The 14,425-nt window shown below is 33.6% G+C and overlaps 1 protein-coding gene across 2 annotated transcripts in view; it reads right to left on the reverse strand.

Moving 5' to 3' along the window:
- LOC148941570 (uncharacterized) overlaps positions 1 to 14,425 on the reverse strand; it is a 95,331-nt gene that overhangs the window by 65,928 nt on the left and 14,978 nt on the right. Inside the window, exon 1 of one of the 2 annotated variants that reach the window (XM_089104321.1) lies at positions 13,774 to 13,907. The exons of the other annotated variant lie outside the window; for it this stretch is intronic. The gene's annotated coding sequence lies outside the window, so the exon portion shown is untranslated. Of the gene's footprint in view, positions 1 to 13,773; positions 13,908 to 14,425 lie in introns of those variants that run through there. 2 annotated transcript variants of the gene reach the window in all.

The raw sequence follows: 14,425 nt of genomic DNA on the forward strand, positions 1-14,425 counted from the left end.
ACTTTTCCTATCTTCTATGGAAAAATTTAGAAGTGAACTTTAAATTTTTCATGTCTTGGTGAACTTAAAACTGAAGTGGAAGATTTTTATTTTCTCTGGAGAAAATAGAATTGAACTATGTTCTTTGGTAAAATTCAGAAGAGAACTTGAACTTTTCTATCTTCTATGAAAAATTTAGAACAGTATTTTAAATTCTTTCATCTGTTTGAGAAAAATCTGAATTGAAGTGGAAATTTTTATATTATTTTAGGAAAATAGAATTGATATGGGTGCACACACAAAAACTTACACACACACAAAAACTTACACACACACACAAAAACTTACACACACAAAAAAACTAACACACACACAAAAACTTAAACACACACAAAAACTTACACGCACACACAAATAAACTAACACACACACAAAAACTTAAAAACACAAGACAACTATTACACACACACAAAAACTAAATAAAACACAATATCATATATGAACAAAAAAACTTACAGACAAACAAAAACTTAAAAAAACAAACACTAAAAAACAGACCCAAAAAAAATACAAAACAAACAAAAATTAAAACAAAAACAAAAAATAAAAAAAACAAAAAAACAAACACACAAAAAAAAAACTTACACGAACACACAAACTTACACACACACAAAAACTTACACACACACACATAAACTTACACACACACACAAAAAATTACACACACACACAAAAAAACTTACACACAAACAAAAAATTACACACACACAAAAAATCTTACACACACACACAAAAAAACTTACACACACACAAAAACTTACACACACAAAGAAATTTACACACACACAAAAAAATTTACACAAACACAAAAAATAACACACACAGAAAAACATACTCAGATTAAAAAACTTACACACACACAAAAACTTACACACACACAAAAACTAAAACACAAACAAAAACTTACACACACACAAAAACTTACAAAAACACAAAAAACTTACACACACACAAAAAAAAACAAACACAAAAAAACTTACACACACACACAAAAAAACTGACATACACACAAAAACTTACACAAACAAAAAAACTAACACACACACAAAAACTAACACACACACAAAAACTTACACACACACAAAAAACTTACACACACAAAAACTAACACACACACAACAAAAATAACACACACACAAAAACTCACATACACACAAAAACTTACACACACATAAACTTACACACACACAAAAAATTAAACACACACACACACACACACACATAAACAAACAAAAACACACAGAAACATACACAAACACAAAAACTAACACACACACACAAAAACTTACACACACACAAAAAAACTAACATACACATAAAAAAACTTACGCACACACAAAAACTAACACACATATAAAAACTTACACAGACACGAAAACTTACACACACATAAAAAATTACACGAACACAAACACTTACACACACACAAAACAATTACACATACACACAAAAACTTACACACACACACACAAAAACTTACACCCACAAAATAACTTACACACAAACAAAAAAAAACTTACACACACACAAAAACTAAAACACACACAAAAAATAACACACACAAAAACTTACATACACACAAAAACTTCACACAAAAAACTTACACACACATAAAACTTAAATAAAAACAAAACACTAACAAACACAAAAAAAATAAAACAATCAAACAAAAAATTAAAAACCCACACAAAAAAAAACAAACAAAAACAAAAAAAAACGCAACAAAAACACAAAAACTAACATCCACACAAATAACTTACACTTACAAAAAAATAACCAATACACAAAAAAACTAACAAACGCACAAAAAAAAATACAAACAAACAAAAACTAAAAAACACACAAAATAAAACACACACAAAAACTTACACACACACAAAAACTTATTACACACACACTTACACACACACAAAAACTTACACACACATAAAAACTTACACACACACAAAAACTTACACACACACAAAAACTTACAAACACACAAAAACTTACAAACACAAAAAAACAAACACACACACACACAAAAACTTACACACAAACAAACAAAATTACAAAAACAAAAAAAAAAACAAACACACAAAAAAAACTTAAACAAAAAAAAAAACTGAAACACACACAAAAAAACTTACACACACACAAAAAGTTACACACACACAAAAACTTACATACACACAAAAACCTTACACACACAAAAAACTTACATACACACAAAAAACTTACACACACACAAAAACTTACACAAGCAAAAAAAAACTTACTTACACACAAAAACTTACACACACAAAAACTAAAACACACACAAAAACTTACACACACACAAAAACTTATTACACACACATACACACACTAAAATTTTATATTATTTTAGGAAAATAGAATTGATATGTGCACACACAAAAAAACTCGCACACACACAAAAACTTACACACACACACAAACAAAAACTCTAAGCTAAGACTCTAAGCTAAAAACTCTAAATTCTTAACTAAACTAAACTAGAACTCTAACTGAAACTCAAAGGTAAAACATCAAACTCTTAACTAAAATTAAACTAAACTAGAACTATAACAAAAACTCTAAGCTAAGACTCTAAGCTAAAACTCTAAACTATTAACTAAAACTAAACTAAACTAGAACTTCAATAAAAACTCTAAGCTAAAAACTCTAAACTCTTAACTAAAACTAAACTATAACTCTAACTGAAACTCATAGTTAAAAAAATCAAACTCTTAGCTAAAATTAAAATAAAATAGAACTCTAACAAAAAAACAACTCTAAGCTAAAATTCTAAAATCTTAACTAAAACTAAACTAAACTAGAACTCAAATTAAAACTCTAAGCTAAGACTCTAAGGTAAAACACCAAACTCTTAACTAAAACTAAACTAAAACTCTGGGTCCGGGGGCCCTTTGAGGACCAGAGGAGGGCCTTTGAGGGTCTGAGGAGGGCGTTTGGGGGGCTGGGGCTCTTTGGGAGCTTGGGGGACCTTTGAGTACCGGGGGCTTCCTTCGGGGTTGGGGTGGGGGATCGGAACCCTTTGGGGTTGGGGTAGAGGACCTCACAACACTGTTCAAATGGAACTTGTGTATTATAACGACCACAGAGTTTCACCCTCAAATTCTCTTCTAAAACCTTTCCTAAAATCTTCTTTCAAAATGTCTCTAAGTGTTTCGCCGAAATAATCCCATAAAATGGATAAAACGGTTTCGCCCAAATAATCCCTAAACGTAATTCAGCGTGTTCCTTTTGTTTTTTGGCATCTCTGCGCTCATGCATTTCAAATTAATAAGAAACCTGATTCCCGCGCTAAAACAATTCATCGCTAAGATGTTTCTTGGAGAATTGTTTCCATGGCGTTTGGTTATTAATATCCTTTGGAGTTCGACCAAAAGAGTTGTTTCCGAGGCAAAGACATTAATGACTTGGATCTATTCCTGGAGAATCGTTTCTAGGCGAAAATTTTTAAAGTCTGACAGATGATGACATTGGTTGATTGATCTGTCAAGAAAGGGGAATTAATTTGTTGTTTCTAAGGGGAATTATTGATTCACGATAGGTGAATTGAGGTCGACAGCACAGGTGTTCCAAATTCCTGGACGGCATAACATTCGCTGAGACGTGCCAAAAACACACCTGGAGAAAGAGACCATGAAGAAAGAGGTCATTGACCCCATTAACCACGTGTTCTCCCTAGGGAGGCTATGCCCATATTTGGGGTGCAAAAAAGTTATAGGTGGCAGCAGGGGTGAGTGTTCGCGCTGTTACCCCCATCTCTACTTACTTGCCCAGATGTAACTTCTTGTGATTGCTTAAGGGGATGAATTTTGAATTAAATCTATACATTTTTGTTTGTTTTGATATTCAATGGAACGTAAAGAGCAATTTAAAAACTTAAAATATTCATTTTAATATTTCCAAAGACATAATAAACTGAAATTTCGCAATAATTTCTCACAACTAGTCTTTAGTTACCCTTCCATGGTTGAGCATAATCATATCCATCATTTTAACAAATCTGACTAGTCAGTTAAAGTTTTTAGATAATTAAATAAAAAAAATAAGTTATTTTAACTGAAAGTAAGAAGTACCATTAAAACTTAAAACGAACAAAAATTATTCCGTATATAAAAGGGGCTTTCCCCTCCTCAAAACCTTGCTCTTTACGCTAAAGTTTTTTATTGCTTAAAAAAGTAGACTTGTGAAAAAGAGTCAAACTTCAGCGTAAACAGTGAGGCGCTGAAAAGAGGACAGCCCCTTTCATAAACGCAATAATTTCTGTTGGTTTTCAAACAGTTCGTGGTAACGAACTGTAAGTAAGGAGCGACCCGGCTCAATGGTAACCGAAACTCTAGAAAACGGGTTTTTGATACCAATAGATATATCAAAAGAATCAGATTTCAATGCTGATTTCAAATATATAACTTTCATAAAGTTTAGTGCAACTCATCAAAAGTTAAGCGCCTAAGAAAATTTGGCTGATTTTCAAAAAAAGCACGAAAGACCCCCTAAAAATTATAGAACCTTAATGAAAATCACACCATCATATTCAGCGTATCAGAGAACCCTACTTTAGAGTTTTTAAGCTCCTATCTACAAAAACGCGGAATTTTCCATTTTTTGCCAGAAGAAAGATCACGGATGCGTGTTTATTTCTTTTTTTTTCCCCAGGGGTGATCGCATCGACCCAGTGGTCCTAGAATATCGTGGGAGGGCTTATTGGAACGGAAATTAAAAGTTCTAGTGCCCTTTTTAAGTGACCGAAAAAAAATGGAGGGCAACTAGGCCCCCTCCCACGCTTATTTTTTTCCCAAAGTCACCCGATCAAAATTTTGAGATAGCCATTTTGTTCAGCATGGTCGAAAATATGATAAATATGTCTTTCAGGATGACTTAATCCCCCGAAACCCCCAGAGGGAGGGCTAAAAGTTATGAACTTTACCCAATGTTAACATATAGTATTGGTTATTGGGAAGCATACAGAAGTTTTCAGGAGGTTTTTTTCTGGTAGTGGGAGGGAAGGGTGGGTCAGTGGTTATGTTGGAGGATCTGTTCATGAAGGAAGTTTTCATGGGGGAAGGGAAATTGCCATGAAGGGGGCACCGGACTTGCCAGCATTATTTATTGGTTATTGGGAAGTATACAACCATTTTCAGGAAGGATTTTTTCCTGGAGGGGGGGGCTAGAGGAGGGGGTCACTCTGGAGAATAGGTCCATGGAGGAGGTTTCTTGGGGGTAAGGGACATTTCTATGAAGGGGGCGCCGGATTTCCAAGCATTATTTAAAAAACGATCAGAAATTAAATAAAAAAACAAGTTTTTTCAACTGAAATGTAAAAAGGAATATTAGAACTTAAAACGAACAGAAATTGTAACGTATGTGAGGGGGTTCTCCCCCAAGTCAATACCCCGCTCTTTACATTACAGTTTTTTTTAGTGCTTTCAAAAGAGCTATCTTATAATTAAACGGCTTTTGTGATTAAGGTTTTTGTTAATCAATTTTTTTTTTAACTTTTAACTTAAAGAGCGTGTTATTGACTACGGGGAGAACCCCCTCATATATATAATATCACGCACACAATAATAAAAAAAAAACAATAAAAAAACAAGCGATATGGCTCAATAGTAATCGAAACTTTTAAAAACGGAATTTTGCTGTCAATAAATGTATCAAAAGAATGTGTTTATAATGCTGATTCTAAATATATAAATTTTATTAAGTTTAGTATTACTCATCAAAGGCTATGAGCCTGAGAAAATTTACTCGATTTTTCAAAGAGGGGGGAAACATCCCCTACAAGTGAAAGGATTTTAATAAAAATCACACCGTCAGATTCGGCTTATCAGAAAACCCTATTACATAGGTTTCAAGCTCATATCTGCAAAAATCTGCAACTTTTTATTTTTTGTCAGAAGAAAAATATACGAATATAGAAGTTAGTTACGTAAGTTAATTTATAAAGACATCCATTTAGCAAAAGAAAAGTAAAATTTGTATGCAAATAAAAGCTGCATTAACTAAAAAAACGATCAGAAATTAAATAAAAAAAAACAAGTTTTTTAAACTGAAAGTGAGGAGCGACATTAAAACTTAAAACGAACAGAAATTAGTCCGTATATGAAAGGGGCTGTCCCCTCCTCAACGCCTCGCTCTTTACGCTAAAGTTTAACTCTGTCTCACAAATTAATTTTTAAAAACAAAAAAAAACTTTCGCGGAAAGCGCGCGGCGTTGCGGCGGGGACAGCCCCTTTCATATACGGAATAATTACATTTCAACTGAAATGTAAGAAGGAATATTAGAACTTAAAACGAACAGAAATTATAACATATGTGAAGGAGTTCTCCCCCAAGTCAATACCTCGCTCTTTACGCTACAGTTTTTTTAGTGCTTTCAAAAGAGCTATCTATTATAATTAAACGGCCTTTGTGATTCAGGGGTTTGTATCAAAAGAGTGTATCAAAAGAATGTGTTTATAATGCTGATTCTAAATATATAAATTTTATTAAGTTTAGTATTACTCATCAAAGACTACAAGCCTGAGAAAATTTACTCGATTTTTAAAGAGGGGGGAAACATCCCCTACAAGTGAAAGAATTTTAATGAAAACCACACAGTCAGATTCAGCGTATCAGAAAACCCTATTACATACGTTTCAAGCTCATATCTGCAAAAATCTGCAACTTTGTAAAAAATATACAAATATAGAAGTTATAGAATATAGATATATAGATATAATATAGAATATAGATAGTTGCGTAAGTTAATTTGTAAAGACATCCATTTAGCAAAAGAAAAGTAAAATTTTTATGCAAATAAAAGCTGCATTAACTAAAAAACGATCAGAAATTAAATTAAAAAAAGCAACTTTTTTAAACTGAAAATAAGGAGCGACAATAAAACTTAAAACGAACAGAAATTATTCCGTATATGAAAGGGGCTGTCTCCTCCTCAACGCCTCGCTCTTTACGCTAAAGTTTTTTATTGTTTTAAAAAATAAAGCTGTGAGACACAGTCAAACTTTAGCGTAAAGAGCGAGGCGTTGAGGAGGAGACAGCCCCTTTCATATACGGAATAATTTCTGTTCGTTTTAAGTTTGAATGTCGCTCCTTACTTTCAGTTTAAAAAACTTGTTTTTTTTTATTTAATAAGTTTCAAAGACACTCCTTACTTTCAGTTAAAACAAAACTTAAGTAAAGTGCATCCCCCGGGTCAAATTCCCTCAAGACAGCTCCTTCCTAGCCGAGAATCCCCTCTCTTTGTAAAATTGCTTTTGGTCAATTCACCCTGAAAATTCTCCTTATCATTTTTCATTGGAATAAGACTCTAATCTATAATCGGTTCCTCGATCACTCCAGAACTGCCTCCTTCAATGGAAATTATTCCCCAGAAAACAAAACGTGCGGAAAAAGCCCATGAATCATTCCCCTGAAACATTTTCATATAAAAATTTGGCAAAGAGAATTTAAGACAATTAAAAAGAATTTCTTATAGTAATTCTGTCAAAACCAACCCAGCGTAACATTTCCCCTAGAATATTCACTCCCCAGAAATTTCACTCCCCAAATAAGATTCCCCCTTAGAAATCCACCCTAAGCGCATCCTCCCCCACCCCCAAAAAAAAAAAAATGCCATATACTTCCCAATAACAAATACGATTTGTAAACAATGGGCAAAGTTCACAACTTACAGCCCTTCCCCTGGGGACTGTGTGGGGTTATTTTATACCTAAGGACATAGTTATTACATTTTTCGACAATCCTGAACAAAAAACCTATCTCAAAATTTCGATCTAGTGACTTTGAAAAAAAAGCGTGGGAGGGGGCCTAGTTGCCCTCAAATTTTTGGTCACTTAAAAAGAGCACTAGAACTTTTGATTTCCACTGGAATGAGCCCTCTCGCAATACTCTAGAACCACTGGATCGATGCGATCACCGCCTGGAAAAAAACAAAAAAAAACAAATGAACACGATCCGTGATCTTTCTTCTGGCATAAAATGCAAAATTGCACATTTTTTCATATAGGAGCTTCAAACCTCTACAGCAGGGTCATGTGACAAGCTGAATCTGATGGTGTGATTGTTATTAAGATTCTATGACTTTTAGAGGGTGCTTCTCCCCTTTTTTCCAAAATAAGGCAAATATTCTCAGGCTCGGAACTTCTGATGGGTAACAATAAACTTGATGAAACTTAAATATTTTAAACCTGCATAAAAATCCAATTATTTTGATGTATCTATTGGTATCATAATTTCATTTTTTAGAGTTTTGGTTACTTAAGCCGGGTCGCTCCTTACCTACATTTTGTTACCGGTACCACGAACTGTTTGATTAAGTTGACAAATCTGTCATGTAAATATATTCAATTTACTTAAGTGAATTCACTATATTGATAAGTTTTAGCTTACAGATAGTCGTTTAAGGCAGCATATGATAAAACTCAGCAAGGCAGAACTATAATAATAATAAAAATAATACCAGTAGAATACATTTTGCTTTCAGTCGAAAATGGAACGAAGACCACACTGCCTTTCCATAACAAACAACAAAAAGCACGAAGAACAATAGGGGGAATTTTTGCAAGACAGTGGAGATAATTCTAATGAATATTTTGGCCCTATGTCCAAGGTCCGTCCTCAGCAAGACCAAATTATATCATAGGCAGCGCGCTAGCGCTGCCTAATTAAAGAACGATGTGGGCACAATGTGTTTTTTTTTGTTCTCCATACCCTGGCACTTCGTGTCGAAGGAGTTGTCGTAGAAGCTTCGAAAAGGGCTCATTCGATTGAAAATTGGAATGGCCAGTGCCCTTTTAAATAGTTGGAAGTGACTGGAGGGCAACAAGTCCCCCCCCCCCACGCTCCTAACTTCCCCAAACATATCCAATCAACATTTTTAGATAGCCATTTTGTTCAGCATAGCTGATTTCCAGATATAAAATAAGTTTTTTAGGAGGACACTCCCCCACATTCCTCAGGACAAGGTTTTAATCTTTCACTGCAAGGGTTGTAAGTTATGCCCTGGGGGCATATAAGGTTTATATAGAAAGTTGTTGTAAAAATTTCAAAAGGGGTCATTTGATTGGAAATAGAAATTGCCCTTTTTAATAGTTGAAAGTGAGTGGAGAGTAATTACCCCCCCCCCCATACGCCCTCCATTTCCCCAAACACATTCAATCAAAGTTTAGAGATAGCCGTTTTTTTCAAAGTTATTGATAGTTCTGTAAATTATGTATTTAAGGATGACGAACCCCCAGAGTCCCCAGGGCGAAGGTTGTAAGTTATGCCCAAGGGACATATAAGGTTTTTAATGATAGAGTTGTTATAAAAACTTGAAAAGAGGCTCATTAAATTGGAAATTGAGAGGGCTAGTGCCCCTTTTAATAGTTGAAAGTGATTGGACGGTAACTAACCCCTCTTTCACGCCCATAACTCCCCCAAACACATCCAATCAAAATTTTCAGATAGCCATTTTGTTCAACGTAGTATAAAGTTCTGGAAATTAGGTCTGTGAGGATGACAACCACCCCCAGCCCTCAGGGCGAGAGTTGTAATTTATGCCCTGGGAGCATATAAGGTTTATATAGGAAGTATTGTCGTAGAAACTCAAAAAGGGCTCATTCGATTGGAAATCGAAAGGCCTAGTGCCCTTTTTAATTGTCGAAAGTGATTGGAACGCTTGACATTTTTTATAGTAAAGATCGATGTGGGCCTAATGTATTATTTTTATTGTTGTTGTTGTTGTTTAGACCAGGGCACTTTGTATCGGAGGAGTTGTCGTAGGAACTTTGAAAAGGGCTCATTCAATTTAAAACAGAAAGGGCTGATGCCCTTTTTAAGAGTCGAAAGTGATCTGAGATAAACATATCCTCCTCCCACGCCCACCTTCCATTAGACTTTATGTTTAAAAACTAAATGTTGCCATTGGATTAAATCAAAATGCACTATGTTAATGCTAATTCTCAATAAGGCATCTCAGCAATATCCCAAGAACGACTGAGGGTTTTATGTTTAAACTTTTGGGGCTGTTTCTGCTCTTAAAATTTAACCAAATCAAAATAGCGTAAGTGTATTCAAGCTATCAAAGAAAGTAAACAGATTTTTTTGCGAATGGTATCAAGTTTTCCATTTCAGGTCAACTAGAGGTGGTATGAAACTAAATTAAATACTTTTATTTGTGTCCCGATTTTAAGAGGGTGTATGCTGTTAAAAATTGCTGAAAATTCTTCTCCATCATAAAAATAGCAGGCCAAAGTATAAATTCTTAAAAATACGAAAAGATTTAAAGTGTCATTTTCTTTTTCTCTATGTCAAAACAAAACTATGTCAATATAAAACTATGTCAATATAAAACAAACAGAAATTGATTAGAAAACTTTTTCTGCAAATCAAGTTTTTCAAAGAAAAGTAAAGAACTCCATTATACAAAAACTAGCAATATAAAATCAAATAATCTACCAAACGTGAAGCAACCACAAATCAGCATCGATAAATAAATGAAACCCAAAACAAACAGAAATTACAATAAATAACCGAGTCAAACTCAAAACGAGCAGAAACTAACATAAAGTTGGGCTCAAAACCCCTATGCCTTCCCAAGGCCAGAACACAATTTGCACTTTACTGAAAAAAATACAAATGAATGTGCATTGTCAGTTTAATATAAATGTACTGATATTTAGTAATCAAAATCTTAATATTATTTAATTTATTAAAGTTATAAAAGTAAAAACATATATATTTTTTTCAATAAAGTGCAACCTTGTTTTGGCCTTGGGAAGGCATAGGGGTTTTGCACCCAACTTATGATAATTTCTGCTAGTTTTGAGTGTATACACAAAAAATAATTTAAAAACTTGTTTTTATTGCTAATCCAGTCTTTTTGACAGCGCTAACCTCAAAGGTCTTTTTGTAACCGGTTTTGTGTTAATGTCTATTTTTTTTTTTTTTGTTTTTTTTTTTAGATAATTTTTAATTAAATTTTTGTATAGAGCATTTAGTGCGTATTTCCCCAAGTCTTTATTTAAGAAAATATTATTATAAATCTTAAGTCTGATTTCAATTGATTCTCAGACTACCTGCTTTACTCCTAGGTCATTGCTAATAAGGGTGGATTCATCAAAAAGTATATTGTGGCTAGGATTTTGTGGATGTATTGTGCCTAATGCAGAATCAAGTAAAACCGTAGAAATTTTAGAATCTAGAGCTTTGACTATATCATCTTTATGCTGTTGTATGCGCTTCTCTAAATTCTGGTGTGTTCTACATACATAGTATTCAAAGTATTAGTATTACATAGTATTCGCAAACTCTGGTATCTTGACTAAATTCCCGTTCAGGTTTAAGCTAAAAGTTAAGTTTCATTATTATGAAAGAAAAGCAAGCAAAATTCCTAATTGGATAAAACCTTATAGGATACAACCAATGGAATAGACACAGGATGATCATTATAGACTTAAGCAAAATTAGAATCTTACCCCTTAATTAGGATTATTTTTTTTTTAACTTTCTTTGTTTATTAATTCCAAAATGCGGCAAGCTTTATCAAGCTTGTCGCACTATTGGTGGGGCATAAGAATGCCCTTGAGTGTATTTACTCTACACCCTACATCAGATTCTCTACATAGATTCTCCTGTCTCATATTTAACTGCTCCTGAATAGTTCCTCACAAATTCTCATTCTGGAGTCTTCGAACATCATAACTTCCCAGAAGATAGCTACCCTTCCTAAATTTCAGCCTTAGGTTAACTCTAGACGCCGCTAGATAGTGATGTTGATCTTTACTTTAGAAGTAAATGAAAAAGAAATGAAAGATTGCAAAACAGATCAGAGGCCACTGAATCATCCTATCCACCCCTATTATTCCACTGACTTTGTATGGTATTAGATCGGAATTTTGGGATTACAATTTCAACCAAAATGATCGAAAGCAAAAAAAATATGTCTCCTGGTGCAATACGACCCCTCAGGCACTAAACTATTGAAACAACCCATTCCAAAATATGAGCTTCATACTTTTTAAGATACTTTTAAAGGAGAGAGAAAAATGTTTTACCACTTGTTGAATCTGAATCAAGGATTTTCAATCCGTATAATCAACCGACGACTAACTGCAAAACTGATTGACGGAGATAGTAACTGCTCAAATGAATTGTATTTATGGTTACATAATAATTGTATAACTTAAAAATAATTTATGGTTACAGGGACAAAAAGAGAGGATCCCAGGTAGAAACTTGGTATTTTATTACGGTATTTTATGGTAAGATAATTAAAAAGAATTTTGTATATGTTAGTAATAATGTCAAATACCCCAGTTTAACATTCCCCCTGGAATATTCACCACCCCCCAGAAATCTCCCTACCCAAGGAAGATTTTTCCTATAAAAATCCACCCCAAGCACATGTGATTTTAATGCCCATACTGGCATGGTATTTGATAGACTCCTCTTTGGCGAGTAACTGGGGTTTTATCTTTACCAGAGCTTAGAAAATTTGTGATTTTAAAATTATTTGTGTATTCTTCCTTACTACTAACAAACTTTTACTTAACACTAACAGATTTTCCCTTTGAAGCATAAACTTTTTTTCTTAATACTAACATATTTTTACTTAAAACAATCAAATTTCTACTAGAAATGGCATTTTTCGTCAGTGATAACAAGTTTTCTGTTTGAACTAGCAAGTTTTCGGCCAGAGATACCAAAATTTTCTTAGAAGTAACATTTTTTTGCGATTATGATAACAACTTTTCTGTCACAAGTAGCAAGTTTTCCTTAAAACTAACAAGTCTTCTCTTCGAAGTATCAACGTTCTTCCTTAATACTAGCATACTTTTACTTAACACTGATGGATTTTCTATTTGAAGCATCAACTTTTATTTTAATACTAACAATTTTATATTTAACACTAACAGACTTTCTCTTCAAACCAATATTTTTCGTCGCTGATAACCTTTTTTCTGCCTGAACTGGCAAGTTTCCTGCCAGAGATACCAAATTTCTCTTACAAATAACATCTTTTTGTTACAATGACAAGTAATCTGCTAGATGTAACAAACTTTCTGTAAAACATACACAATTTCTTTTAGAACAAAATTTTTTTTTTATTATAATGACAAATTATCTGCTAGAAGTAACAAACTTTCTGTCAAAGATACACAATTTTTCTTAGGAGTACCAATGTTTTTTTTATGATAACAAGTTTTCTGCCAGAAGTAACAATTTTTAACTTAAAACTAACTCTAGGTTCACACATAAGCAGTTGCTGCGATAGGCAATATTCGTCAATTGCATCGATGAGCAATTTTAGTCACCATTATGTTCACACAGGATTTTTACGTCGTCCAACTTTTACCCACAAAATATTCAAAATTAAAAGAGTGTGGTTGAAATGGATCAGAATGATGTTTTACTTCTTTCCCTTGCTGTCAGAAGGCGAAAGAAGAAGAGAAATACAGTGAGTTGAACAAAATAGAAGGAACCCCTATGGTAAAGGTGCAGAGATACTGCCCAATAGAACAGGATGTACAGTAAGAAATAAGTTGTTAATATCCTGCTTCTGCTCAGAAGCATCTAGGCCTATGCACCTTTAGCCCAATAGACTGAATAATAAACAGTAGGAAAAAAGTGATTTTATCAGGGGTCTCTGCAACTTTACTGTGCTATATTACATGCCTTTCTTGCAACTGCAGTAACAAAAAAGGTGGACCCACACTGACACAGGCTAATGGTTCTCACCTGGTAATCCTGTCGCTCTAGACACCTGCTCCCATGCTTTCAGGACCAAAACTGCATTTTTATGTCCCTTTTCCTTCTTTTCAAAAATAATTTTATTAAACTGGACAGCCATAATTAACTTCTCAGTTTGATCGTTTTCATTTGTTTCTCCCATCGTTGCTGTTGTTTTGAAAAAATTGCTCGAAAAATTGCTCAGTTGCCGGATAAAAGTTGGATTTTTTCAACTCTGGGTAGTTGCTTGACAAAGCAACTAAAATTGCCAAAGTTGGCAACTAAATTGCAGCGAAGGGAAAATTTTGCTCCTGTGTGAACCTAGAGTAACACGTTTTCCCTTCAAAGTATCAGCTGTTTTTCTTAATACTAAGAAACTTTCAATAAACATTCAAATTTCTCTTAGAAGTAACATTTTTCATCAGCGATACAGGTTTTCTGCTTGAAATAGCAAGTTATCTGTCAAAGATACCAAATTTTTTTCTTAGAAGTAACAATAATTCATTATCAAAACGAGTTTTCTGTAAGAAGTAGCAAATTTCCTTAACACTAACAAGTCTTCTCTTCAAAGAAAGAACTTTTTGCCTCAATACTAAAACTTTTACTTTAAACGCTCAAATTTTTCTTAAAGGTAAGGGTTTTTGTTCTTAGGAGCAACAAA

Source organism: Artemia sp. Qi Xiang Cuo, chromosome 18 (genome assembly GCF_049724085.1).
Source record: "Artemia sp. Qi Xiang Cuo chromosome 18, ASM4972408v1, whole genome shotgun sequence".
Lineage (NCBI taxonomy): Eukaryota > Metazoa > Arthropoda > Branchiopoda > Anostraca > Artemiidae > Artemia > Artemia sp. Qi Xiang Cuo.